Below are 27,343 nucleotides of genomic sequence, written 5' to 3'. Positions count from 1 at the left end.
TATTTTTTTAAATTAGTTAATCGGTTAATTAATCAATGTGTGTGTTGGTGGGGACACACATTTGCCACAGTGTTCATGTGGAAGTCGAAGGATAAATGGCTCAAGTGGACTCTGTTCACCATGTAGGGCATGGTGATGGAGGGAGCTCAGGCTTGGTGGCAAGCACCTTTATATGCTGAGCCGTCTCACTGACCTTCCTCCCGTATTTTCCCCTAACCTAATGCTTCCCAGCCAATTCTTTGAAATATTACAAAGTACATAGGATCAATTGAACAAAAAAAGGTTGAGAAAAATTCAGAGACAAACATTTAAATAAGGTTTTAAACTGGCACTCCGAAGGGCCTTTCGTTGCCAAGAGGCATTTTACTAGACTAAAGTCTTTTAAATTGTAATAGAAAATACACTTACCCATTTGACTACAGTGACCTAGGTGGGAAACAGAAGAAATCAATTAGATTATAGAGGAGTGTGTGTGTGTGTGTGTGTGTGTGTGTGTGTGTGTGTGCACATATATGGGAATGTGTGAGAATCCAGGTCAAAGGTGAGGACTCAGGACAAAGGGGTCTGTGCTGTTACAAACAACATTTGCTTTTTTCTTATTTTTTATTTTTATTTTTAATTCATTTGGTTTTTTGAAAGGGAGTCTTCCCATGTATCACTAGTTGGCCTCAAATTTTCTATGGAGACCAAACTGACCTTGAATTCACAGAAATCTGCCTGCCAACTGCTGGGGTTATGGAATGTGCAGCCATGCTCTGTAACTCTTTCTTGCAGTTAGTCATCTAGCATAGGAAGATGGAGAATACTTTAGATGATTTTTGAGAAAAAAATCTGAATAGAGAGAATATAAGAAAGAAAAGGAAAAGAAGAAAGAGAGCAGAAGGAAGAAATTAAAGAATACACGGTTTAAAGAGTGAACATTTAAACAAAAACATTAATAATACCTTTTTCTGTTAGAAACCTAATTAACACTTGGGATTTAAAATCATTTTATTTAGATGAAATCAAACAGTTATTTAGTAAGATCTTGAGGCAGGAGAACTTTTTTCCCCCTTCTTCCTAAGTGTCTGCTTTACTTCTTGCCCCCCCGACTTCCTGAGTGAGGCTAAGGTTTCCGGTTCTCTATCACAAATTAAATGCTGCACAGCATAAGTCCACAGGTAAAGCAGAACAGTGTGAGTGGTTTCCAGAATTGATCAGGGTCTGGACTACAGCTTAGTTGGTTTGCCTACTGTGCACGAAACCTTCTTTGGTTTCAATCCCTGGCATTGTAGAAAACCACAAATGTTGCTTGTCTGTGCAATCTCAGGACTCCTAAAGTTGAGGTAGAAGCATCACAAGTTCAAGGTTGTCCACGAACACACGGTGAGCTTTGAGGCCAGCGTGGGAGACATGAGACTTGTCTGAAAACAAACAAAACCCCAAACCAACCATACTAAAACAGAGAAAAGGGTGATTTAAGCTCAGTGTTCATTTGAATACAGGATAAATAGAATATAATTTTTGTTGTGGCTCAGTGGTTAAGATCAGGTCTTCTAGAGGCCCTGAGTTCAGTTCCCAGCACCCATATTGGGCAGATGGCAACCACTTATAATCCTAGCTCCAAGGGTCTAACACCATCTTCTGACTTCTTTGAGCACCTGCACTCTTATGGAATACACATATACACACATATACACAGACACAATTATACACATAAATAAAATATAATCTAGGGGCTAGAGAGATGGCTCAGGCGATAAGAGCAATTTTTGCTTTTTTAGAGGACTTTAGATTATTTCTAGCCCCCACTTCAAGGAATCCTACAACCATTTGGTAATTTTTTTTTTTAGCTCTAGTTTTTTTTATTGGTTAATTCTTACATCTTAATTTAACCCATTTCTATTAATCTGTGTATCTCATGTGACAGTGGTTTACTGGGTAAATAGTGGAGTTTAACTTCTTCCTTACCATTTTGTATCCTCTTGGTTGCCTTTGTTGTCTTATTGCTCTAGCTAGAACTTCAAGAACTATTTTGAGTAAATTTGGAGAGAGTAGACAGTATCACCTTTATAATCACAGATAAACACCAAGAATATTCCCAGAGACTTATCACTGAATGTGTATAGAATAAGAGACATTCTACTTCAAAGTAGGTCTTGTGACCTTTGTCAAACATGTAGATCATAGAGACACAGGGAGATGGGGTATAAGGTAATGGCTTCCCCAAACCAAAGTAAAATTCTAAAGCTAAGAGTAAAATTCAAAATACTTCACATTTTGCTGATGAATTTTTTCAGAACTCTGAGAGAACGATTTAATTGCTTTCAACATAGTTAATAAGCTCTACTATAGAGAAAGCAATGAACTCTCCACTGTAAGTGCTACAGTAGGTGAAGACAGAGGCCAAGAAGATGATTCACCCTGTGAAGCACTTACTGCAAACACAAGGTTTGAAGGATTAGAACTTAGCCTCCAGGTAGAAGCCTGGTGGGTGTGGTGGCCCACATGAAACTCCAGGCACAGGAAAGCCCATGGCTAGCCCCTGGAGAAAGCTGGCTAGCTAGACTAGCTGAGTGGGTAAGTTTTGGGTTCAAATGAGAATCCCTGAGTCAATATATTATTTGGAGAGTGATCAAGGAAGCCATCTCATGCCAACATTGGGTCTCCACACAGACACATGTGTACCTAGATATACAATGTGCCCGCACATGGAAACATGCACAACACACACACACACACACACACACACACACACACACTCCATGTAACAAAGTGAAAAAGCAGCCTGCTATGTTCAGAGGACAGAGGATCACAGAGTCAAACTAAGGAGTACTATGCCAGTCCTTAGTTGGGGAGGTTAACAAGACATTTAAAAATAATGTACAGCCGGGCGGTGGTGGCGCACACCTTTAATCCCAGCACTCGGGAGGCAGAGGCAGGTGGATCTCTGTGAGTTCGAGACCAGCCTTATCTACAAGAGCTAGTTCCAGGACAGGCTCCAAAACTACAGAGAAACCCTGTCTCGAAAAACCAAATATATATATAATGTACGGTTTGGAGATAGGTTGGTTCAACTTTTTTTCTTTCCCCTTCTACCTTACTGTTATCCTCCCTCTCCCTTTCCCCTTTTCTTCCTCTCCCATATCCTTTCCTTCTTCTATCCTTTACATTTTTTGTACATATGTGTTTCCACAGATATAACCTTTTATTTTATTTATTTTACTTTCTTCTTCTCTAAAACAAGTCAGCTCAGCAGTGATGGTTATTTCAGAAAGGGTGCTCCTGTTGCTATTCTCAAATCAAGAAAACAAAGTCATTACATGCTAGGCTTATGCATTTCTCAAATATGCCAAAACCAAGGCATAAATCTTCAAATAAGATTTTACTTGCCTTCTAGGGTTGCATTGATGATAAATATAGTTAATATATGGAAAAGGATTTGATCATACTGCTAAAAATTCTAATTTACTAGGAACCTGGATTTTTTTCACTCATTAAATAGCACTTCCTGTGAAATTAAAACTAATAAGTAGCCAGACATGTAGTGTACAATTTTAGTCCACGCACTCAGGAAGTAGAGGAAGGGAGAGCTCTGTGAATTCAAGGTCAGCCTGGTCTACATACAGCGTTCCAGAGTAACCAGGGCTACATAGTGAGATCCTGGCAGGATAAAGAAACCAACAATCAAGAAGCCAGAGAGGAGGAAGAGAAAATAATTTGGTGAAGTTTGTATATGAAGGAAAATATGAGAAAACAAATGACCTTTCCATGTTAGTGTAATTGTGGGTTGAAAGACATGTGTTAATTTGTGGCCCTGAATGAGCTATAATTTGGTATAAAGGTTATTGAAGACATATCTGATATAAGATGAGCTCATCATGCTGGATAAGAGTGAGCCCTAAACTTCAACAGTGGGAACCTGGTGTTATGGTTCTGTGGTGAATCAAACATTCTCTTAACATATGCGAGGTCCTGAGTTCAATTGCCAGCAACTCCTGCTCCCTTAATCTCAAACGTGTGTATGGTTATAAGGAACAGATATAATAACACAAGAAGATATGGAGAAGTCATATAAGACATAGGCAGGAAGGAACTAGAAAGATGACTCAGTGTTTAAGTGTATCTGTTGCTCTTATAGAGGACCTGTATTTGGTTCCCTGCACCATGTATAAGTCCAGTTTCAGGGGAGCCAATGCCTTCTCCATGGTAACCAGGCATGCACAAAGTGTACTACACTCATGCAGGCAAAACATGAATACACATCATAAAAGAAGGAAGAAGTGGTCAAGAGAGATAAAGTGGATATTTAAAAAAAACAGGCAGGGATTGAACTGATGTGTCTTTAGTAGGACATATGTCAGAGAATGCTGCCAATCAGTACAAAATTGCACAGTGAATTCAGTCTTCCCTAGAACTTCCAGAAGGAATGGACCCCGCCAACACTCTGATTTAAGAGCTACAAGGAAATAAATTTTGTTGTTTCAAGCTCCCTAGAACAGCAGCTCCTGGAAATCAAAGCACCGCACTCTGTAAGAAGAGGGTATGTATCTGCAGAATACTCTTTACCAAGGGTTGGCCAGGGCTCACCTGTATTGGAATCAACTGGGTTTCCAATAAAAATGCAGTTTTCTGAGCCCCATCCTAAGTAGATACAGTTAAAACCTCTTGATGTAGAATATGTGAGTCAGACTTAGCCCGAGGGAATTGACTGCATAGGTATATTTCAGACTCTCTGTTCATGTACCCAGGAAAAAGAATTCACCATCTAGAAATCGTTGCCCTACTTGATATCTGCTTAGTTATTTAATTAAAACAGTCTTATCTGTAGACACAATTGATATCTACTCAACTGAAGATAATGACCAGGAAACGTTCATGACAATGTCTTTACAGAGATATTATCCCTGGAAATCAGATGATATTATTAATAGGCTAAGGACTAGCGATTTAGAAAGATTTTTGTTGTTGTTTTCTTTCTTTCTTTCTTTTAAAAAAGTAGCTGACTAATGAAGCATCTTTGATTTTGGTCAATATTTCTTATTTTTCCTTTCCTCTCTAAGTCAGAACATGGTTTATGTTATAAATCAGATATTCTTTCAGAGTCAATGGATTTATCATTCATAAAAAATTACTTGCGAAAACTGGTCCCACCACAGGCTCCTTCAGAAGGAAAATCATTACTTAAAGCCATTAATAAAATGTTCTCTTGGAAAATCAAGGGGGCACATTAGCATTTTAATGCTCTTAGAAAATACTACAATAAGAAAGACTCACACACACACACACACACACACACATATATAGTGTGAGAGTTTAAAAAACACTGGTAAAATAATTGATTTGAGCAAGAGTTATCAATGGAGCTTAAAACTATTGAGTTCAACTAGATGAAAGGCAAGTTATTTTTAGCAGCTCAACGCACAACTTCACTGATTACTTAATTACCAAAGCAGGAATTTTATCAATGCAGAAACTCATATACCTCCAAAGTTAATCACAAGGAAACATTGTATGAACCCACATTTAGAAACATTATGGAGAACTTGTTTATGCCTTCCAAAGAGTACCAATGCCACAAAAAATAAAGATTAGTCAAGGATCCGATTCAGAAACAGAAATGGAACTAAGTTTAATTTATGATCAATGGATTCATTAAGGAAACTGGTGAATTTAAAACATGACTGTCTTAGGTAAGGTTACTACTGTTTGATAAATCATCATGACCAGAAGCAGCAAGAGGAAGGAAGGCTTTATTTGACTTCTTCCACATCACCATTAATCATCCACAGAACTCAGCCTAGGACCTCAAGCAGGACAGGAACATGGAGGCAAGAGTTGATGCAGAGGCCATCGAGAGGAGCTGTTTCGTGGGGTGCTCATTCTGCTTCTTACAGAACCCAGAGCCATCACTCAAGGGTTGCCCCAACTATAATGGTCTGGGCCCTCACACATCAGTCACTAATTAAGAAAATGCTCTCCAGCGGGCCAGGTGCTGGGGGCACACACCTTTAATCCCAGCACTTGGGAGGCAGAAACAGGCAGAGCTCTGTGAGTTCAAGGAAAACGTGGTATACAGACTGAGCTCCAGGACAGGCTCCAAAGCTCCAGAAAAACCTTGTCAGGCTCTCCAGACTGGCCTACAGACGGAAGGCACATTCTCAACTGAAGTTTCTTCCTATATGATGACTCTAGCTTCTCAAACTGACATAAAAAATAGGTAGGAAAATGGTGAATGTATTAGAAAGTAGTATCAAGCTGTGGTGGCACCTGTCTTTATTCTCAGCATTCTAGACACAGAGATAGGCAATTATCTATAAATTGGAGGCCTGCCTGCTCTACAGAATGAGTTCCAGGCCCGCAAAGGCTACACAGAAAAACCTTGTCTGAAAAAAAACACAACCTACCAATTAAAACAAATATATAATTTGAAATATTTGGTGTAACATTCTTTAATTTAGAAATATTCATATTTCTAAATAAATAAATAATTTAGAAATTATTAAATGGGATTGTAATTTGCTTTATTGTGGTCATGTGTAGGCCATTCCTATAATGGTAAGAAAAAATGGCTGTGTAGTACATTTTGCTACCAAGTTCACATCTGAAGATGTTTTCCAACACCATATAGGTTTATTGAATGGTTAAACTTGCTATGGGAGAAGAACAGCAGAGTTTTCTGATTATGAAGTGTTTTAGGCTGAACAAAATGTAAACATGATAATGAGAAGCCACCCAAGCCAGTCAACCTTCAGCAAGGTTACTCAAAAGAATCTTATCTGAATTGAAATGAAGGCTTCAGGAGCACATCACTCAAGCCCCCAAGTCAGTAGGAGCAATAAAAAGATTGGGCTCAAATGACCAATTAAACTTGGGATTTAAATATTTACTTACATAAGAGCACTTGATAAACTGCACTGGTGAAACTCACCTCCTGTAAAGAGAAGAGAAGTCTCTGCACAGGATTTCAGAGTAAACCTTTTCTACGAGGAGCAAATGCGGGCACATTGTCTTGGAAGGAAAGAAAGGATTTCATCCAAGTGTGGAAGATCCAGGTGAAGTTATGCATTTGTGACTAGAGCTAAGACTGAGATCACCCATGAGATCTATGCAGAAGGCAAGCCTGCAACTCTCACACTATCACAGGCACCTAGAGAAAAAGAAACAGCCAACAAAAAAAGAGGTTCCATATTGAATGCAAGGTGGAAGTTAAACTATTGCCTGCTTCAGAACATAGAGTGGGCGGTGAAGTGGTGACTTACGACTGCAACCTTTGGTTTTCCCTCTGTCTTTTCAGTGTCAGCGTGAGGTTCTTAGAAGTCACAGTCAGCTCATCCCTTATGCCTTCCATCTACTATCTGAGTTTCATTGGTGTAGATTGTTCATCCCTCCCCCATTGAGAACTCATGCTTCGTACTTGAAGATACAAACTGCCCAACTGTGCTACCTTTTAGTACAATTTTTGGTTAAAGCAGCGGAGGCACAAGGGGACATTTGTAGCTTTTATTTATAATACTATTATTCCATAATTTGTAAAACAAGATAAAAATGTATGCCTTTTGTATCACTGTCATCGTGGATTCTTGTTTTTCTAAAATTTTAAATCTTTACAGAAGAATTGAGTCCTGTATCTCCATCCTCCCTTTCTTTTTCATGGTAGGGTGATGAATTTTTCCAAAAGAACTAATTCTGAGGTAGGAACAGAATAATTTCAAAAGAATAAATCTATTTATTAACAAATGAGAATTTGTTTAGAATTTAGTTAAGAATGCTATCAAGTCCTATATTCCTTATTAAACTTAGATGATTCAAGAGTATAGGAAATATAATTATGATTGTAGAAATGTCAATTTGCTTAAGATTTACCATTTTATAAGATGAAGTAATAATGTTCAACATCCCTTTCCTATTTAAAGTCTTTATATGGTGTATAATTAAATTGTACCTGATTTACTGTTTAAAATCTTTCAATCTGATACATATAAAAAATATATCTGGTTTCTGTGATGGAAAACTGCATCTATGAAATTGTAAACATAAAGGAAATTAAATACATACATAGCCTTTGCTATGTGGCATCCTGTCTATTATATGTTAAGCAAACAGAACTGCTTGAAAATGAGCATATGGATTGCCAATGGGACTCAGTGCTAGAGTGCTTACCTAGCATCTTCAAGGCCCTGCACCACCACACATTCAGGAGTAAATGTATGGAAATTCTTTAAAATAAAGGTGGGTGCTAAACAATAAGAACAATAAAATCCACGTGTGTTTTGCAAAATAACGTGTATTGCAAAATCAGCTGTAGATAAACTCTAAGAGATATTTGGGTACAGTGATTCAAATATTGGTCTATGCTATTTGTCAATTTAGACTATCATCTAGAGGAGGCAACAGATGAATCTAGGGGGGTGCTTCTCCTAGGACTAGGGTTTGGGTGCTTGCTTGTTCTGTTACTATCTGGTACTTACATGGCTCTGCCCATACCGATATCATCTAACTGACATTGGTCCATGTAAATCTCATTACTTCCTTTCTTCATATTTGCACATGAATTCCATAGATTCTTTGTCCCTCTGGGTTCTTCATCAGAGTCTACATTTGAAGTACAAAGCCCTTCCCTCATGGTCTTTATGGCTTTAACTATTTGTTTTCTTTTTATGCTATATGAATTCACTCTAATCCTAGGAGTGTAGTTTGGATACTATTTTGTACTTGGTTATTGAATAGTTGCTAAGAAATAAATATGTTTATTTTACTGTAGCAAAAAAAAAAGAGATTTTAAACATTCTGAGGAGTTTTAGGCATGAGAAACAGAACAAACTTCAAATTGAGTTCTAGTTAAAGAATGTCTCTTCCACTACCTCAAAGTAATTTTTTTTTATGTTTTTCCTGTATTGCACTGTCAACAACCCTCATGATATCAGAAACTCTTGATCAAAAGCTGTTCACTGGGTGTCCTGAGAGTCTTTCCTGACTTAGCTGCTTCAGGACCACTTAAATATGTGAGACACACTTAACGCCCAGTGATTTCATTGGAAGTTACTGTAACGAACATCGTACACTCAACTTGCAGTCGTTAGACATATCCATTGTTGTGAATATTGTAAAGTATAGAACTGAGCTACAGGTTAATAGTGATGAGGGTGCAAAACCACAAGGTATTTTAAATTCCATCATAGTAACCACATAGCTGGATAGCACAGTGGAAATGGAGATTGGGACTTCAAAAGGAACATGGACTATTCCTGCTTCCAGACACAAATCCTGATCCTGTCTTGTTCTCTGACTGACTGTCCATGCCCTCACCAAGGAGCGAGTACTGCTCCATGGCAGTTTGCTCTGAGCCAGTAATAATCAGAACATAGCCATCCAGAGGAACGTTCACAGGCATGGGAGCAGGAGCAGAGGGAAGGAGTCCCCTTCCTGTGCTATGAGCATTTCTTGGGTCTCTGCAGACACAGGAGCTGCCTCCACAGTGCTGGCACTAATGGCATAAACCACAACAACTTCTTATCAGGTCAGTTTGTCAATTGCCACGGCGTTTACAGATCGTTCTGAAAATGAGAGGTCATGTGACAGAGATCCTGGGGTGCCGCTCTTGAAATGAATTCAATATGAAAAATTAAGGTGATGTGGGGTCTTAATGCAAGTCAAAACCTATGTAGAATTGTAGATGAAATGAAGTTAGGGCTGTATATTATGTTATCATGGACCGGGAACATTTATATCAATCATTAGGGTTGGAGGATGAATTTATATAGGGGTAATTGATGAGACACATTAAAAAGAGAAGGCAATGTAGAGAATAGAGGAGGAGAGAATAATACCCCTGGTGTTTGGCCCTGAAGCAGTCCTCTGGGTCATGGTAGCTAGCAGTCAGGAAATTATTTTCAACAGTGTGTGTGTAAGAAAATCCTGAGAGCCGTTTCCTCTAGACACCCCTGAGCATCCTAAAGCCATTACAGGTGTTAAAGACACGTATGGATTTTAAAGTACCACTTACAGATTCCAGGAGAGAAGGCCTGTGTGGCCCATTTTAGTGCCACACAGTAAAAATCTGGGGTCCTATTTATTTATTACTGATCTGGTGGGAGAGATGTATCTTAACTCCTGACAGGTCTTATATGCTTCTGCTATTTGTTGAGAAACGTTCCCCCCCCCATTAACTCTTCATCCCAGGAGTTGTGTTTATTTGGCACTAAGTTAAAAGGAAAGGATGTTGTTAAAAAAGGGGACTGCTTTACTGTTCATATTAAATGGCATCTCAGTGCCGACTGCTCCTAAAAGTCAGTTGGTTCCACCTCTGAAGTCTGTCATCAAAGGTTAATTCAGGAACTGTTTGAGTGTGCAAATAGATACTTTTTGTCTAAAAATATATACCTGAGTGAAACGGATGGGAATTTTGGACAATGTTACTTATTTTCTCTTGATTTTTGTTATACAATTTCTACCATATGCCAATTTAATTTTATTATTTTTTTCTGCGGTGGTCATAAAATACTCTCCACTTCTTATCCTAGAAATATAAATGAATTTTACAGAAGAAAAAAAGATTCCTGCCAATAATGAGTTTTGTCTACACCGATATATACAAATAACAGTATTTCAAATACGAGCAGATGATGGACTGTCTGAAGCACCACCAGAAGGTTGAGCAGGTTTGTAAGAACAAATTTTTCATGTTTTCAAGTTCCAGTACAGAGAGCACACAGAGAGTTAATGCCATCCAAAGATATACTAACTAGTCCATTCATTCTCTGGAGGGTGATAATTTCAGTTCTAAACTCCATCCCCAATTTTTGGCAAACAAACCCTCAATGAAGCTGTATTGCTAAGGTTTCTTGTATTAGTTTCTTGTGAGGTGTTTCTACCCTTCTTTGTTACAGAACAATCAACACTCCTTGAGTTAGCAATTTGAAGCTGGAGCCGACACAGGGGGTCTTTTCTAGAATGTACAGACGTGTTCTTGGAGGCGACACTAACTCCCCTAATCATTTAGGGATTTAGAACAGCTCTGGTCCATAGATTTTTTTAGTTCAATGTTACTTGTAGATGGAATAAGTACACTGGAAATTAGGAGAAGAAGCGTGTTTGAGAGCAGCCGGGAAAGCTAATGGGGTACCTTCTAGGGTAGTCATCCCTGGAGTGGGTAGCAATGGACACTCAAAACTGCAGGACACCTCTGCATTGAAAGCTGCAGTGTAACTCTCTGGATTAAAGGGCAGGTTTGGTGCTGAAGTTTGTGGACATTTCATACTTGTTTAGCAAGCAGCCCTTTAGCTTTATCATCTAAATCAGCAGTTTGTCCTCAAGCTATGGGTTGAGACCCTTTGGGGGTTGAACAACCCTTATATGGGGTCACCTAAGAAGGTCAGAAAACAGAGACATTTACATCATGATTCATAACAGTCACAAAATTACAGTTATGAAGTAGCTAATTTTATGGTTGGGGTGTTACCACAACATGAAGAACTGTGTTAAATGGTTGCAGCATTAGGAAGGCCAAGAACAAGAATTCTAAACCTCCACTGGCAGCATTGAATGATATATCTTGTCTTATTTAGAAGTTTTTCTTTCTCTTGAGCCTTTATTTTAGGAAGATTATGGTGAATCTGACATGGGCTTCCCAGGTGGTGATGCTCTGAGACTGAACAAAGGAAGGTTGACCTCCGTGATACTGAGTAGACTTGCACAGGCTTGGGCTCTCTTCCTTTCTTCTTCTTTATAAAATTTCATGTGTGTGGGTATTTTGCCTGTATGTAGGTCTGCATACCACGTGTGTACTCTGTGCCCATAGAGGCCAGATAAGGGTATCTGGTTTTCTGGAACTGGAGTTACAGATAATTGTGAGTCACCATGTGGGTTGTGAGAAGTGCAATCATGTCCTTGAGAACAGCCATTTCTCTTAATCACCCAATCTTCTCTCTAGCCCAGGCTTGCCCATTCTGATCTATTTTTGTGCTCAAACATTTAAGAATAGTCACATTTTCTTGTGGAGGTTTTGCTTTTAATCTCCCACCAGTGAAGTTCTCATAAGAATTCAACTTGTGGGGCTGGAGAGATGGCTCAGTGGTTAAGAGCACTGATTGTTCTTCCACAGGTCCTGAGTTCAATTCCCAGCAACCACATGGTGGCTCACAACCATCTGTAATAAAATCTGGTGCCAACTTCTGGCCTGCAGGGACACATGCAGGCAGAACATAGTATACATAATAAATAAATCTAAAAAAAACATTTTAAAAAAAGAATTCAACTTGTGTCAGTAGAAGAGAATACCTACTACAAGGCAAACACTGTGCATGAAGGTGAGGCTGTGATGACTCAGTGGATAAGAATATGTACTACTCTCACAGAAGACCTGAGTTTGCTTCCCATAACCCGTGTCGAGCGGCATACAACTATAGCAATGTCATCTCCAGGGTATCTAATGTCTCTGGCCTCTGAAAGCACCTGCATGCATATGCACACACACATAGATACATAAAAGAATAAATAAGACAGCGGGGATGGAAGAAGGGAGAGAACGGCATAGAGAAGAAGACTGGGTAAGGAAAACGGAATATTGTTAAATTTTCCTCTGTAGTTTCACTTCCTTAATGTGAGATTTTAATTTTTCAGTGCTGGGGAATTGAACCCAGAGCTTTATGTATCCTAAGCAAGCACTCTACTACTAGACCAATGTGAGAATTTTAAAAGAGAAAAGAGACTGTACCTTATGGTAATGGTGTCATCTGCCGTGGGACAATGGTCTTTTATCCTGTTACTTATATTATTTTAATAAAATGCTGACTGGCCAGTAACCAGGCAGAAAGTATAGGAAGGGCAATCAGGCAGAAAGTAGAAGTGGGGAGACAAGAACAGGAGAATTCTGGGAAAAGGAAAGCTCAGTCTGCAGTCATCACCCAGATGCAGAGGAAGCCTTACTGATAAAAGGTACCAAGCTACATGGCTGACACAGACAAGAATTATGGGCTAATGTAAGTTGTAAGAGTTAATAAGAACCCCAAGCTAATAGGCTAACCAATTTATAATTAATGTAGACCTCTGTGTGCTTCTTTGGGACTTATTGGCTGCGGGACTAGGTGGGAAAAAAACCTCTGTCAACAGTCCTCATTTCTTTGTCAAGCAAATTGGGCCACAATACTTAGATTTAATTACACTAGTTGCCCTGTGGTTGGTTATGACAAACTCCACTAAGCTGTTATGAAAACAAACCACTATGCTATACTGTCTAACCCATGAGCATGATGAAATAGCACATCCAAAATTACACTTCTTCAGTGTGAGAAAAATTCCCTGTCAGTGCTTCAGAGCCTTCGTTTTGGTCTCAGTGTCAGCTCTTCTACAAAGTAGTCATGCGACTTTTGAGTTAGTTAGCCCCTTCACCTGTCAGGTAAAGGAGCTGGGCTAGACCAGGGTGCATCTCAGTGGATTGTTTTGCTGTGAAAAGACATTTTAACAAATAACAGCTTCCTTTATTATTGTTATTTTTTGAACTGTTGTTTAGCGGTCTGAGATGTACTCAGGTGACAGTCAGTAGCTTTGGTCAGTCAGTCTGCCAGGGAATAGATTGCTGCGTTTTTGTGAAGATTTACAGATTTGCTAATTGGCAAGCTGTTCAGTTCTTCGGAGAAAGTGATTCCACAAGAAATATTTGGAATTAGGTTTGAAATACTTCTTCTTTATTTCTGCCTTGGGTATTTACGTAAAAGAATTAAAAAGATGAACCTTCAGGTGGAAGAGCCTCTGGTTGGATCTACCTCTAGGTCTTTATGAGCAGGAGGGAAGGTTATGGCCGCTTTTCATTTTCTATGAGAATGTCAAAGCTTGGAGCAATAATGGAGTCTGGAATTGCTCTTCATAAAAGTGTATGAAATTATCAGTAGAATAGAAGGGCAATGCAGCAGGTGAGATCAGAGATATAAAAATAATTTTCCTATTACAAAGAAGTTTTCTTTCTCTAAATGACATGCAGGGCCAATCCACACTCATATCCATGCTGGGTATCTATTTGGTAATATATTTCTTTGCAAATAACTTCATTCTGTATTATTGGTGTGATAAATTCTCCTCTATCTGCAGCTTTTCTGAGTGCTGTGTCACCTGAGCAAAGTTACTCCTCTCAGTGATGTCGGTGGTCATTCACAGCCCTTCTCTCCACACCATGGATGAGGCACTCCATGAGACATAACTTCAAAAAAATAATAATAAACTTTAAAACTCTGTCAAGTAACCATGCAAGAGAAATGGGGATAAGGAAACCTAAGAAACCCAGCCACAATGCCTCTGAGAAACTAGCATTTATCTTACCCTAAAAATGTAAATTGAATAATAATTTTGTAGACTTTAAAGCCAGAGCAGTTGCCTGAGGTCAATATTAAAGGCAGAGGAAGAAAAAAAAAGACACTGTGCTTAAAATTCTGTTAGAGAAACCCGAAGACGTTGTCAGATTTCCAAGGTTTTCACTCTGCAGAAAAAGGTCTGCTGAACACATGCATGATATATTATACATGCAGACATGGTAGGAGTTTATGGGTGGTGGTGGAGGGAGCAATTATGGACTGTTGTTCAGAGAGAAAGAAAAGGGAAAGAGAGAATTGCATTTTAATGTTACAGATATTTCAAAGACAAGCTGATAACACTTTTAGAATGAGAAGGAACTGAGTAGGAAAGAAGATACAGAGCTATCTCCAAAGATGCTAGCTCGCAGCAGAGAGCTCTCTAGATAGCTCTCTGGAGAATGGTCTTAGAGTCAGAAAGAATCATTGAAGACCTTGCATTTAAATCCTCCCTCTGCTCAATCTCTTTGTGGAAATGTCACTTTTCTTTGTTCTCTCCTCTTCCCTCCGATATCAGACTTTGCTCTTTATTTCTTTTTAGAATCTCCTCCTATTCGTACCAGTCCCTTACTTTAAAATCTGGTGAGACTAATCCAGTGAATTTTTATGTGATGAATTGTATTCATAAGCAACATCTACATCTCTAGATTCAGGTGTCAACAACGGACTGTACATGAATGGATCTTATTATGCTAGCTGGTACTTGCTGTTCTTTTGACCTTCTAATACCGAAAACACTTTTCTGTGGGTCAAAGACGCGATGCTAACTGTTTGGTGATATGTTAATCTGTCCCCATGTAAGCATAAAGGTGACAACTTGCTGCAGATGAGCAGCAAATTTAGAGATAGACCTACCTGTTTCCATCATTTACTCATTACCGGGACTTTGAACTTTATTTAAAATCCAAGCTTCAGGCTGCCTATACATACATAAGCAGTTTTAGATGGACTCTATGTTATAAAGAAAACAAGAGAGGACGTGAAGTTGACAAGGGAATGTAGGTGGGTCTGGGAGAAGTTAGAGGGGAAGTGTGGGTATGTGTAAATCTGATCAAGATACACTGTGACACATGTATGGAATTCCCCCCCAAACACATAAATTTAATTTAAAAAGGTGAAGCTTCAGTTTTTTCCACCTGAAAGATGGGTTTGGAGTGTTTATTTTATGGAAATGCTGAAAATGATCAAACGAGTGTGTCTCAATCACTTAGTACAAAGGCTTGTAAATTACAGAACTCAAGCCAATATCACTTTAGCAATCCCAGAATGCTCTAACTGACCCCGGTAAAAATGCCCTCATAATAAAGTAAATATATTTTATAGATTATGCCTTTGCGCAATTGTTGAGTCAAACGGTATACTAGCAATGCAGATGGATTGATCCTTAAACTGCTAGTCTTATTTTGGTGGGCAAGGCCTCTAACATCTCCCACCCATTTTGTTTCTTATCAGCACCTGCTTCTTCTAGTTTTCTTGCCTCAGGACCATGAATTTCTTCCTGAGTAGCAGTTAACCAGTTCCATTCCATTTGTTTTTGGCTTTTCAATAACCATGGACTATTATTTCCAGGTGTCCATCAGCTAGGCATTCAGGAGGGCAACTTGGAACCCACTAATCCGACTAAGCTGTTTCTTTCCCCTATTTCATCAACCCCATTCCATATTCTGCATTTATGCCTCATAATTAGAAGTTTTATTTGTCTTTTACACACTGGAAACAATAACAATGACAATACATGGAAGAACAAACAATCTGTAGTATCTGTAGAATAAAACGATGTTAATTTTCTTCATAGTTATGTGTTCGCTTTTTTTCTTTAAACATAGGCTGTTGGGTAGGAAGTTGATTTGGTCGTAGGTGGGAGGGAACCACCTCATTGTGCTTCAGGTACCTCAAAACTGATGTCGTTTATTATAAGCATTTTTTTTTACCATGGACAGTAGAGTGCCTCACAAATACCTGAGGACAGGGGAGCATCCACATGAGTCTATTGTCCTGTAATGCAGGATTTTGAATTTGGCATTTATGTGGTGTGGAAATGTAAGCATTTTGGCTTTGGATGATAAGTTTTAAAGGGATGATGACATCTTGTGAGCTTGGCCAGGTCCTACCCTAGAGGTTTGGACCCTTGAGAAGAGATTTATGACTTAAGCCAACTGAGAAACAGGCAAAATCTTGGTGATAGCTGTCCACGGCATGCTCCTGGGTGAATTTGTTACACTCTATACTGATTTGCTAGCAGATGTTTTCTTGGTGTACGCCCTCCTGAAAGAAAAGGTTGACTCAAGGGATTTATGTGAACTTGGGAAATGAGCCCAAAGAGCAGAAAGGAAAGACTGGAAAGTGTAAAACTCAGAAGGGAAAGGAATTCCATGCGTTCATCATAGAGCTGATACACAGTGCCGTCTAGAACATGGAAAGATGGTCACATCCTTGGGAGCCAAGCTGCACTGGCCAACAACTGATCCTAAAGTATTTCCTTACTGCTTGTTATGTCTTGCTAGAGCTGGCTATGTGATTTTTTTCACCCTTCTTGTGGACAAGGTGAGGAAAGCAAGGACAAGGAGTCATGGATCTTACAGCTGGGAAACATCTGGGGGAAACAAAATGTACCCCAAAAGTCAGGAAGAATGAAATACTGAATTGCTCTTTTCTTTCTAGCCAGTTGAATTTTTCCTTTTCTTTCTTTCTTTCTTTCTTTCTTTCTTTCTTTCTTTCTTTCTTTCTTTCTTTCTTTCTTTCTCTCCCCTCCCTCCCTCCCTCCCTCCCTCCCTCCCTCCCTCCCTCCCTCCCTCCCTTCCTTCCTTTCTCCTTTTTTTGAGACTCATATGATGAAGGGAGAATCTAAACCTTTTAGATTCTGTTATTCAGGTTGGGTCCACAGGCCTCAACTCCTTCAGACCATCTTGCAGTCTGAACTGAACTTTCTTGATGACAGAGATTGTGAAGAAGTTTGAATGGAAGCAGTCTGTACAGATGCTTTTGTCTCAGACAGTTAGAGTTCAGGAGAAGAGCTTGAAGTAAGAATGAAGGGAGAGTGAACTTAAGGATACGGCAGAATACATCATTGGCTTAAAACCCTGGGGTGGCTAGGGCTTGATCATGTTGAGGCTTTTCTCTTTCTTTCTTTCTTTCTTTCTTTCTTTCTTTCTTTCTTTCTTTCTTTCTTTCTTTCTTTCCTTCCTTTCTTCTTCTTCTTCTTCTTCTTCTTCTTCTTCTTCTTCTTCTTCTTCTTCTTCTTCTTCTTCTTCTTCTTCTTCTTCTTCTTCTTCTTCTCTCTCTCTCTCTCTCTCTCTCTCTCTCTCTCTCTCTCTCTCTCTCTCTCCCACATGTATATAAATCTACCACATTAGTATATGCAGAGGGAGGTTGGATCACCTAGAACTGGAGTTACAGATGATCGGGAGTCCCCATGTAGTTGCTGGGGGCCTAAACGTGGGTCCTCTGTGAGAGCAGAAAGTGCTTTCAACCACTGAGCCATCAAATATATTATTTTGATTAATCATTATATTGATGATTTTTTTGACATTTTCTAGGAGTGTGTTTGTGGTTTCATTGTTTATGTTGTAGGCAGCCTTAATCATCTGTGGATGGTGTGTTTTGGTGTTAGCGGGAAGGTTGTTTATCTCTCTCTACAACTGGTTCAAGTTTGCCTGACCAAAATTACAAAGGAGCAATGTTTTTCTTAGTCTCTGTTAGGTTTCGTTTTTTTCCTTCTCGCACTTTCAGATGCCTTGTAGATATTTTCTATTCAGAAGGACTTTGTTATCATCCATGTTTGTAGCATCAGTGGATTCAGATAAGTGCATTTGTGCTTAGACCTTCTTCCACTCACCCTTTAAGCTGCCAACCCCTTCATCTGTCCTGTAGCCTGCATTTAGCATGTCTCTAAGCCGCCACCCTCATCTATCCCATAGCCTGCACTTGGCATGGTTCTAAGCTTCAATTGTCTCAGGTGTCCCCTTTACCCACTTGCCTCCCTCCTATTTTTTCTCATATTTTGAGGCGACATTCAAGTGTAACCACTTCAAAAGGAAGCACAGACATACCTCCCTTACCTGGAGTATAGGACACCTGTTCTTTATGATCCCATAACGCTCAGTACATATCTGCTATATTTACCACACTGTTCCATAGCTCTTGTTTCCATGACACACTGATCATCTTGAGGGCAACAACTGTGTTTTATTCTTGTTTGTCAACTCAGCACCTAATAAATAGTAGTAGGCACTTGCTATATGTCTGCTAAATTGAACCTGAACTAAATTTAGTGTTTTCAGGGGGCAAGAGTTCTTTCTGTAGCTTCTAAAATAATGTAAGAGAAGGCTGTCAGGTCTGCTTGCCCGGGTGGAATATCAATATTTCCATTTGCTAACATCTTGCATTTAAGGCGTATAACTTTGTAAACAGTTGAGCTTGACCTACATAGCTCCATTTTGTTAAACTGATTTTATAAAGTTGTTGTGTGTATGTGTGTGTGGGGGTAGGAGGAGTAGAGTGAGGTTGCCAAGGAGTAGAAAATGTGTTTCTGAGTTTTAACTGACACAAGAAACCAATTTTCAAACCCAAAGCACATCTTTTGGTTTTAGTGACATTGCATGCCAAGTCTGAACCACTGCATAGCTAACTAGAAGCTTCATAGCCTTTAAAATTTGCACATTGTGTGAACCATGGGATGTCAAAAACTATAACCTTGAACTTCCGCACTCTTATCTCTAGTTCTTAATCGTTGCAATTTCTTCATACATGGGAGATTATCATATATATGTAATCATTTATATTTGAATGTTTGAATCCAGTGCTTAGGCCACCTATACAATTCTAAATTTTAAAGACTGCATAAATACATGCTCATGGATATTAGGGGAATTTTCAATTCCCATTTCATACATAATCATGCCGTGTATTCTAGAATCAGTGTTGGGGGAAAATCACAAATCAAAGTCATTTATATCTAATGCCATTAGTGAGAAGACTTTAATATTAAAATGGCAAACATCAATTATGGTGATCACTATGACAGCTTGGTAAAATAAGCTCAAAATGGGAACATGGATGCTTAAAATTATATTCTGTTGCATTTTAATTATTTAGAAATCTATATGTTGAAAAAATTCTAAAGAATATCCTCCTATAAATTCAAGCCACTGTTTTAATCATGTTCTCTCTGTTTTCTAATTATTTTCATTACAACTCCATATTCGATTCAAGTTTTTAGATGATTTCTGTGATCTACATTAACTTATTCTCATAATTGTCCTTTTTATCCTCCCAGCAATTTATTACTCCTCTCCATGTTTTTATTTAGAATATTATTATACATGTAATCATTTTTCAGAAATTTTATGTCTTAGGCTTATTGAACAATGTTAGCTAGGTGCCCAATTGTGTGTGCATGTATGTGTGTGTGCGTGTGAGTAGAAGAGTTCGGTTCTGTGTGTGGTGGGAGTTTTGAAAACAAGAAATTCTTCTTTTGATGTCTTATGTGCAATAGTCAAGATTCAACCAAAGAATCTGTAGGAGTCATATACAATTGGTTCTTTGTATACACAGGTCCTGTATCCTTGGACACAAGCAACCTTGATAGAAAATATTTGGGGAAAATTGTACCTCTACTGAGTAAATATGGTCTTTTTGTTATTAATTTTTACTAGACCACTTATATAACATGTACACTGTTTTATATATTGTTAGTATTCTAGAAATAATTTGACATCTATAAAAGCCTTCAGCAAGTTTTGAATAACAAGACTAAGAGTCTTAAGTGTTTTTTTCTAGTTAGTTTCTTTGGACCTATTTTGGATCTAAGATTTAGGATTTTCTGAGTTTTAAAAAATGTTTTCCGTATTGAACATACAATCAAAGATTGTGCATATCATTATCTATTTGACAAGTCTCTGTGTGTTATCTTCCTGTTAAAATCTCACTCTGAAGTGAGTGGCATAACCCTCCAAGGAGTCTGTGAAAATACCGACAGATTTAGCAGCAGGAACAAATTTGAGGGGTTCATCATGGAGTTCAAATGAAGACATTGGAAACCCTGGGGCAACTCAGAGAGATTATATTATTAAAGGAATTTAGATAGAATATGAAGGATTGTACAGCAGCATCTTCCTGTGCAGGGGTTTGTCCCTGATGTTAGAGTGAGGAGTGTTTAGCAGAGTGACCTAAGAATGCTTTCCGATATCACTGGGAGGGGCTTTAGGGATGTGAACGTAGAACTAAGAACCAGGCAGCTCAGCTGTGCAGTGACCCTTAACCATGTACACCTTTGCACTATTGAGAGACACTTAAATGGCCCTAGTATTCTCTTGCAGCTAAAATATAGATTTCCATCTGAAGCATTGTGATGGTTCTCTCCACAGTGTTCTGGACTGAGCATATAGAAGTTTTCCAATAGTTTTTGGTGCAGTGATGATGTGTAAGGCTATTGGGAATAATCAAGGATCCTTCCTTCTGACCTTTGGGAGTTAGAAAAAAAAGAGGGAACAATTATGGAGAAGACAAAGGTTGAGCTATTGGAGTTAGTGTCTGAGAATACGCACAGTGACTGTGAGCAGAAAACAGTCTACCCATCCTGATGAGAAGCAAAGTGCAGTCTATTAGGTATTGAGACAAGCGGCAGCTGCCTCCAACTCTAATTGCAAGTCAACCAGCTAGAAAAAAAGAGTTAAGTCAGTTAATTTCCTCCATTCCAGTTCATAGGACTGAAATGACATTCATAGTTTTGTTAGAGACTCAAACATCAAGACTAGATAACTTTAAAAAAGAAGTTAAATCTTCTTTGATTTCTAGTAATGGAGCAAACTCAAAAGATATATCTTAGTGCCCATGATCAAATTAAAGGTATTTGTACATTGGATTGTAAGTATTGAAATGAATACCTAGGGGATGTTTAATTTTTATGAAACTCTAGTCCATTGTGTTTGAAATAACTATAGTGATTAGAATATATTTAAGTATTGAAAAATATTTTTAAATGGATGAATGAATATTTTCTGACTTGTTTTAGAAAAAGCTTAACAATTGTTTTCTAATATTTGCAAAATGGAAAGCCTTTGTTTACAAACTGTAAAGTATTGGAGTAGTCATGGTGGGTGCTTTATATTACTTAAGTTACTTCATACTAACATTGTGAGGTAGGCATTTTGGATACACTTTACAAAAGAAAAATTAAAGTACAGCATGATTGGGTAGTACAGAGTGCCAAGATAAAGAAATCTTTTTTTCTATTGTTTTTATATTAAGGAAAGCTGGTTTAATTAATGTTGTAGATTTCTCTTTTTCTTACTATAACTGTATGAATTACGATGCTATTCAATTAGATATGTAGCTTAGTGGAAGAACACCTGCCTAGTATCTTCAGGGTTCTGAGTTTTATCTAATAATTCTACGAAAATAGTAGCTCTTCCTCTACTTAGGAAGTTGTATTTACTCATGGTTTTCTAGTTGCCAAACATTATCTAGTTGTGGTTGTATAGGTAGGTACTGTTGATATATTTAAAGAAAGATGGTACAACTGCTTCCAAGAAGCAATAATATATTTTCCAGAATGTTCTTTATATAACATATATATATATATATATATATATGTGTGTGTGTGTGTGTGTGTGTGTGTGTGTGTGTGTGTGTGTGCGCGCACGCGTGCATGCGGATTGGTGAATTGCTATGCATGTTCAGTTCCCTGGAACTGGAATTATAGACAGTTGTAACCTGCCATATGGGTGCTGAGAATTGAACCCAGACCTCTGGAAGAGCAGCTAATGTTCTTAACTACTGAACCATCTGTCTCCCTAGTCTTCCTCTAGGATATTTTAAAGGGGGTCAATAAGGTGCACAGTTTTGGAGCTGAAGGAGTGAGCGTCAGGAAACTGTGGATGACTTCCAGTGCATCAGGTTTTAAACACTCCTGCTCACTTCGTGGTTTTACTGGAATTCTAAAGGAGATTTAAAAATTCTAACTTGTCCAGGTCCTGGCAAGTGTCTTGAAAGTTACATATACCATACCTCAGTCTCCTTATCACCCACCAAATGAGGATGACCACGAAGCCACATGGGGCTATTAGGACTTTAAGATACATTACATTTACAAAGCACTTTAAATAACTTCAAGTTGCAAGTACTATAAAGTATTAAAGAATTACATTAAATTTTGTTCTTGAAAATAAAATAATTAAATTTATATTTATTTCATGTATATAAGTGTTTAATCTGCATGTATAAATGTGTACCATGTGCCTGCATAGACCAAAAGACATTTTTGTTGGATCCTTGGGAAACGAAGTCACAGATGGTTGTGAGCTTCCATGTGGGTGCTGGGAACAGAACCCCAGTCTTCTGCAAGATCAGTGAGTTGTTTTGCCCACTGAACCATCTTACCAGTCTATGAAAATAAAATGTTTTCTAAAACATGTCTCAAGTTAATCTCTGACTCTCATTGTTTTCTGTTATTGATATAAAAATAGATGTAGACTTCAAATGATTCATATGCTTTCAACATCAAAGAATTAAAATATTTGACTATCTTTATGTCCCATTGTTCACCATGGCTAGGAAACATTGTAAAAGAGACCTTTATTTGGAATTTAATTATTGCTTGAACATCTTCTTGCAGCCAAGCATCACTGTGATTGACATCTAGCAAGACAGCAACAACTAGAATCTGTTCTTGGCTATTTGTTAGTCCATTGTCTTCACTTTAGAAAGTCTACAAAGACAGGATACAAGCAAGGGACATAAAATTATGCCAAACAGCCAACATTACCTTTATAGATCCTATGATCCTAGAGTCTGAGATCATCAGGTTCTTCATTTAGAAGAATATGAACGTTGTAAGTGTACTACTGGAAAGACAATCCCATTCCAACCTAGGTGTATATCTGCTCATCTTTTGTACGGTACACAATTGGTTTGTCAGCCTGTTCAGGATAATTTCCAAGTATTTAGAGCAAATGATGCTCAGATGCCTAGTTTTTAGCAGGGAAGATCAAAGAGTTAATAATACTGAGATCCCTCTGTTCTAGCTTCACTGTTTGCCAGAAGTGTCTGTCACTATCAAATACGGAGACATTGGAGCATCCGTCAGTGCCTCCAAGGAGGTCCATTAGTGCTAATTTCTTTAAATCTGAAATTTGGCCAATAAGAGGACTTTATCTGTCTTACAGCCAAATACAGCTAATGTTTTGCCAAGTAATACTGAATATCATATTATTAACAAAAGCAGAGGCAATGAGAGAAAACAAAACAAAATAAAAGCTAAGTGCCTTTTTTTGTTTATGGAATATTTTGGTTTCCTTTTTAGAATTTGAGAGGATAATGATATGATGAGTCACAGTAAATCCTTGGGAAAGTTACTAAATTTCTCTGGAATTCAGAAATTTTATTTTGGAAAAATGGAGCGTGTGCCATATCCTTTTGTTGTTGCTGTTTTTGTTTTTGTGTTTTGATAATGTAGGGACTCTCTTCCACAGGTGTAGTTAATCGGATTTGGAAGAAATGTAGAATTTGAACACTGAAAGAACAAAAAGTCAATCTTGTTCAAAATTCTTTATGGAACATTGGAGTTGACATTAATGTTACAGATCTTATAATCCATGTTTTTTTCACTTAGAGATGAGAGAACCAAACATCAGAACGGACCCATTATTTGCCTTTGATCTTTGCTTTTAGAAGCAAAACTAGTACCAAGGCTGTCTCCTGCTGGAGCCATAGGCAGCATTATTTCCACAAAGGGCACTGCTTAAAATATTTAATCTGAGTTTTAAAAATGTCACGTGAAATCTGGAAGCGAGCCAACTGCTTTATGATTTTTATCCTTTTTTTTGAATGATTAGCTGTAATTCTGCACAGGTCACAGTGTTATGGAAGGGGCCATTGAAGACAGAAAGATTCATGGGTTTTAGACTTCTTGCTGTAATAAATCAATGCAGGAAGTAGAGGGTATTTTGGGGGGTGCAAGATGACAAACATAATAGATGACAACACGAACTTCAGCCAGCCCCAGCAGCAAAATGTGGCAAGAGATGAACCTCAGAAACCAAATGAAAAATCTACCATGGACTTTCTGCGGAGGAGAGTGATCTAGCTCTCAACAGTCCCCAGGTTTGGTTATTTGTTTGTTTACATATTTATTTCATTGCACTGTTAATCCACAATAGACAAGAAAAGAAAAATCATAACCTATTCTTATTGGAAAATAGCACCTCTAAAGACAACTATTCTGTGTGAGGCAAGAAAGCAACTTGTATGCTTGAAACAAATTTGCAAAAGCTCTATACAGAGAATAATTGCATTTTGAATTACCTTTTGAGTTATTCACATTCCTATATCCTACCATATAAGAATGGCTTGTTTGTCTGTTCATAGCACTAAATTCTAAGTCCAGCAGAAAAAGAGTCTTCCAAATATATCTGATGCCAGCATATTGCAGGTTCTAAATAAACCTTTGCTGAAATAATGAATGAGGAAACCTGCTGTGGGACAATGGTCTTGTATTGCTTTAACAAACTGCTGATTCACCAGTAGTCAGGCAGGAAGTATAGGCAGGATGACCAGGCAGGAAGTATAGACTGGGCAACTAGAACAGGAGAATTCTGGGAAGGAGAAAGTCTCAGTCTGCATTTGTAACCCACATGCAGAGGAAGCAAAATGAGAATGCCTCACTGATAAAAGGTACCAAGCCACATGGCTGACACAGGCAAGAGTTATAGGTTAATGTAGGATGTAAGAGTTAATAAGAAGTTAATAAGAATGCCAACCAGTTTATGATTAATGTAGACCTCTGTTCTTTAGGGATGAAATGGCTGTAGGACTGGGTGGGACAGAAACCTCTGTCAACACAAACCCTTCCTCTGTTCCAAGCCATTGTATAGTATAGTGTATAATAGGAACACTAATGGTAAAATTTAGGCAGAAAATACTCACATAATAATGTATACAATTATTTACTTTAATGAAACAAGCAGAAAATGTTTTTAAACCTTGCTTGATATACTAATGCTAAATAACTCTTCCCCACCCCCATTTGTCCATATATCATTATTTGTAAGTGTTCTTCCAAAGAGTCATTGGTCTGGTTTGAGGTGTCTGGTTTCTTCTACACTATCGATGCTGGGGCCTCCCTGGGACTCTCCCTGGGTATCCTGTTGTTAATATCCTGCAGTTTGGGGTCTGTATATCAGGCCCTTTAATGTGTCCAGCAGATCATAGATGTGGTGGATATTGAGGCAACCCAAGGCGTAACCTTCGTACCAGTGTAACACTGGTCACTAAGTAACTTTTATGATAGTTATTCCTGCTGTAGAAGTGGGAGTTTCCCCTCCATTAACTCTGCTAAAATGGATCAGTTATCTACAAAAACGTAGAATATAGAAGCTGTGCTATAATTTTCATTTGTTTACTTTCTTCTCTACAATTTGAATAGGGGGTTGATGTTTTATAAATATAAATCATGGCCTCAAAAGAAAGTTTGTTTCCAAGGCAAGTTTTTCTTTATGTGTATCTTTATGTGAGTACATGTGAATGCAGTACCTGTAGAAGGCAGAACATGGTGTCAGAGCTCTTCCTGCTGGAGTCATAGGTGAATATGATTTGGTTGACATAAGCGCTGGGAACTGAACTCTGGCCCTCTGGGGGAGCAGCCAGAGCTCTAACCTGCTGAGCCTGATCTCTCTCCCTGTGAAGCAGGTTGTATTCATCTCAAGAACTGTAATGCAACCTTTGAGAGCTTGCTCTCAGATAATGATAGAGTGGCTGAAAGCAAGATAACGAAAACTGTTCTTCTTGCCCAAATGAACTATCACTGGCCTCCTGCAGACCAAAAGGGTGAAGAGGCTAGGATGGTGGGAGGAACTGGATTGGGGATAGGGTGTTTGCTCTACTAAACCCAAAAAAATAAAAGATAATCTCCTCAAGGGTGTTTGGATCTTTATAACAGCTGACCATTCAAAGAATAAAGTGTTTAGAAGCCATCTAAACAAAGCAGTCTTTGTCACCTTCCTGCCCCGTAGAGTAGGTCAGTAATCTAAAATCTAAAATCAATGGTTTGGAGTTTCTTGCATTCCAATCACGCCATCCAAGCAATTGGAAACAAGCACTAAGTTAACAGCAGAAAGCTACACTACATCGTTATCAACTCTATTATTTCCAGTACCACACAGACCATTTTGCTTCATGCTGTTCAACAGCTTATAAGTTTTCTAGTTGTATTTTATTTTTACTAATGCCCCCTTCGGGTTACATAAAATGCTAAAAATATATATGTATATATAATTTTATGAATATATATATATTCAGATACGTGCGTGTATCATACTGCTGTCATTCCTCCTGTCAGACTACAGGCAACGAGGCACAAGACAGTCTAAACCACTCACATGGCAGCGTGGCAATGCTTGCTTCCTGAGTTCAGCCAATTTTTCCATTCTTATAATTGCTGCTTTTCACCTCTCCAGTGAGCACAAGTAGAGTGAATTCTAATTTGAACTTGAACTTGAATCTAGAGGTCAGAGGCAGATTATGCAACAGGAGGGGGAAGGTTACAAAATGTTAAAATAGCTGGGCATTTCTACCACAGTACAAGGGCATAAAAGTGAACTCCCAAGCCCCAAACATTTTGCATCTACTGGCAAAACATTGCTTTGTCAGATAACCCTGGGGACAGCTCACCCAGAGATAGAGAGTTGCTTAAAGGGCCATGGAGGAAAATTTCTAAGATTGGCAGATAAAACAAAGGAGAAAAAAAATTTCAATTCTCTTTGTGAATGAAATAGGTAGATATTATGAGTTCTTTTTTTTTTGAAACTCTGAAGAAAAAAAAATCTGAGTTTAAAAGCTTAAATGTGGACTGAGGGACTGTGTCCTTTCTCTCCCTGCTGGGTTCATTTAGGATAAATCCCAGGCTGTCCTGCGTTTTAGTTGGAGACTCTCACAGTGGGGGTGATTGGACTTTCTCTGCCCTAGGCACAACATATGCTACTTCCCATCCCTTTAATAGGCATTAGTTCTGCAGACGGCACTGGTCA

The sequence above is a fragment of the Microtus pennsylvanicus genome, chromosome 7 (genome assembly GCF_037038515.1).
Source record: "Microtus pennsylvanicus isolate mMicPen1 chromosome 7, mMicPen1.hap1, whole genome shotgun sequence".
Classification (NCBI taxonomy): domain Eukaryota; kingdom Metazoa; phylum Chordata; class Mammalia; order Rodentia; family Cricetidae; genus Microtus; species Microtus pennsylvanicus.
The sequence above is the reverse complement of the archived record's forward strand: the minus strand, read 5'-3'. Positions refer to the sequence as shown.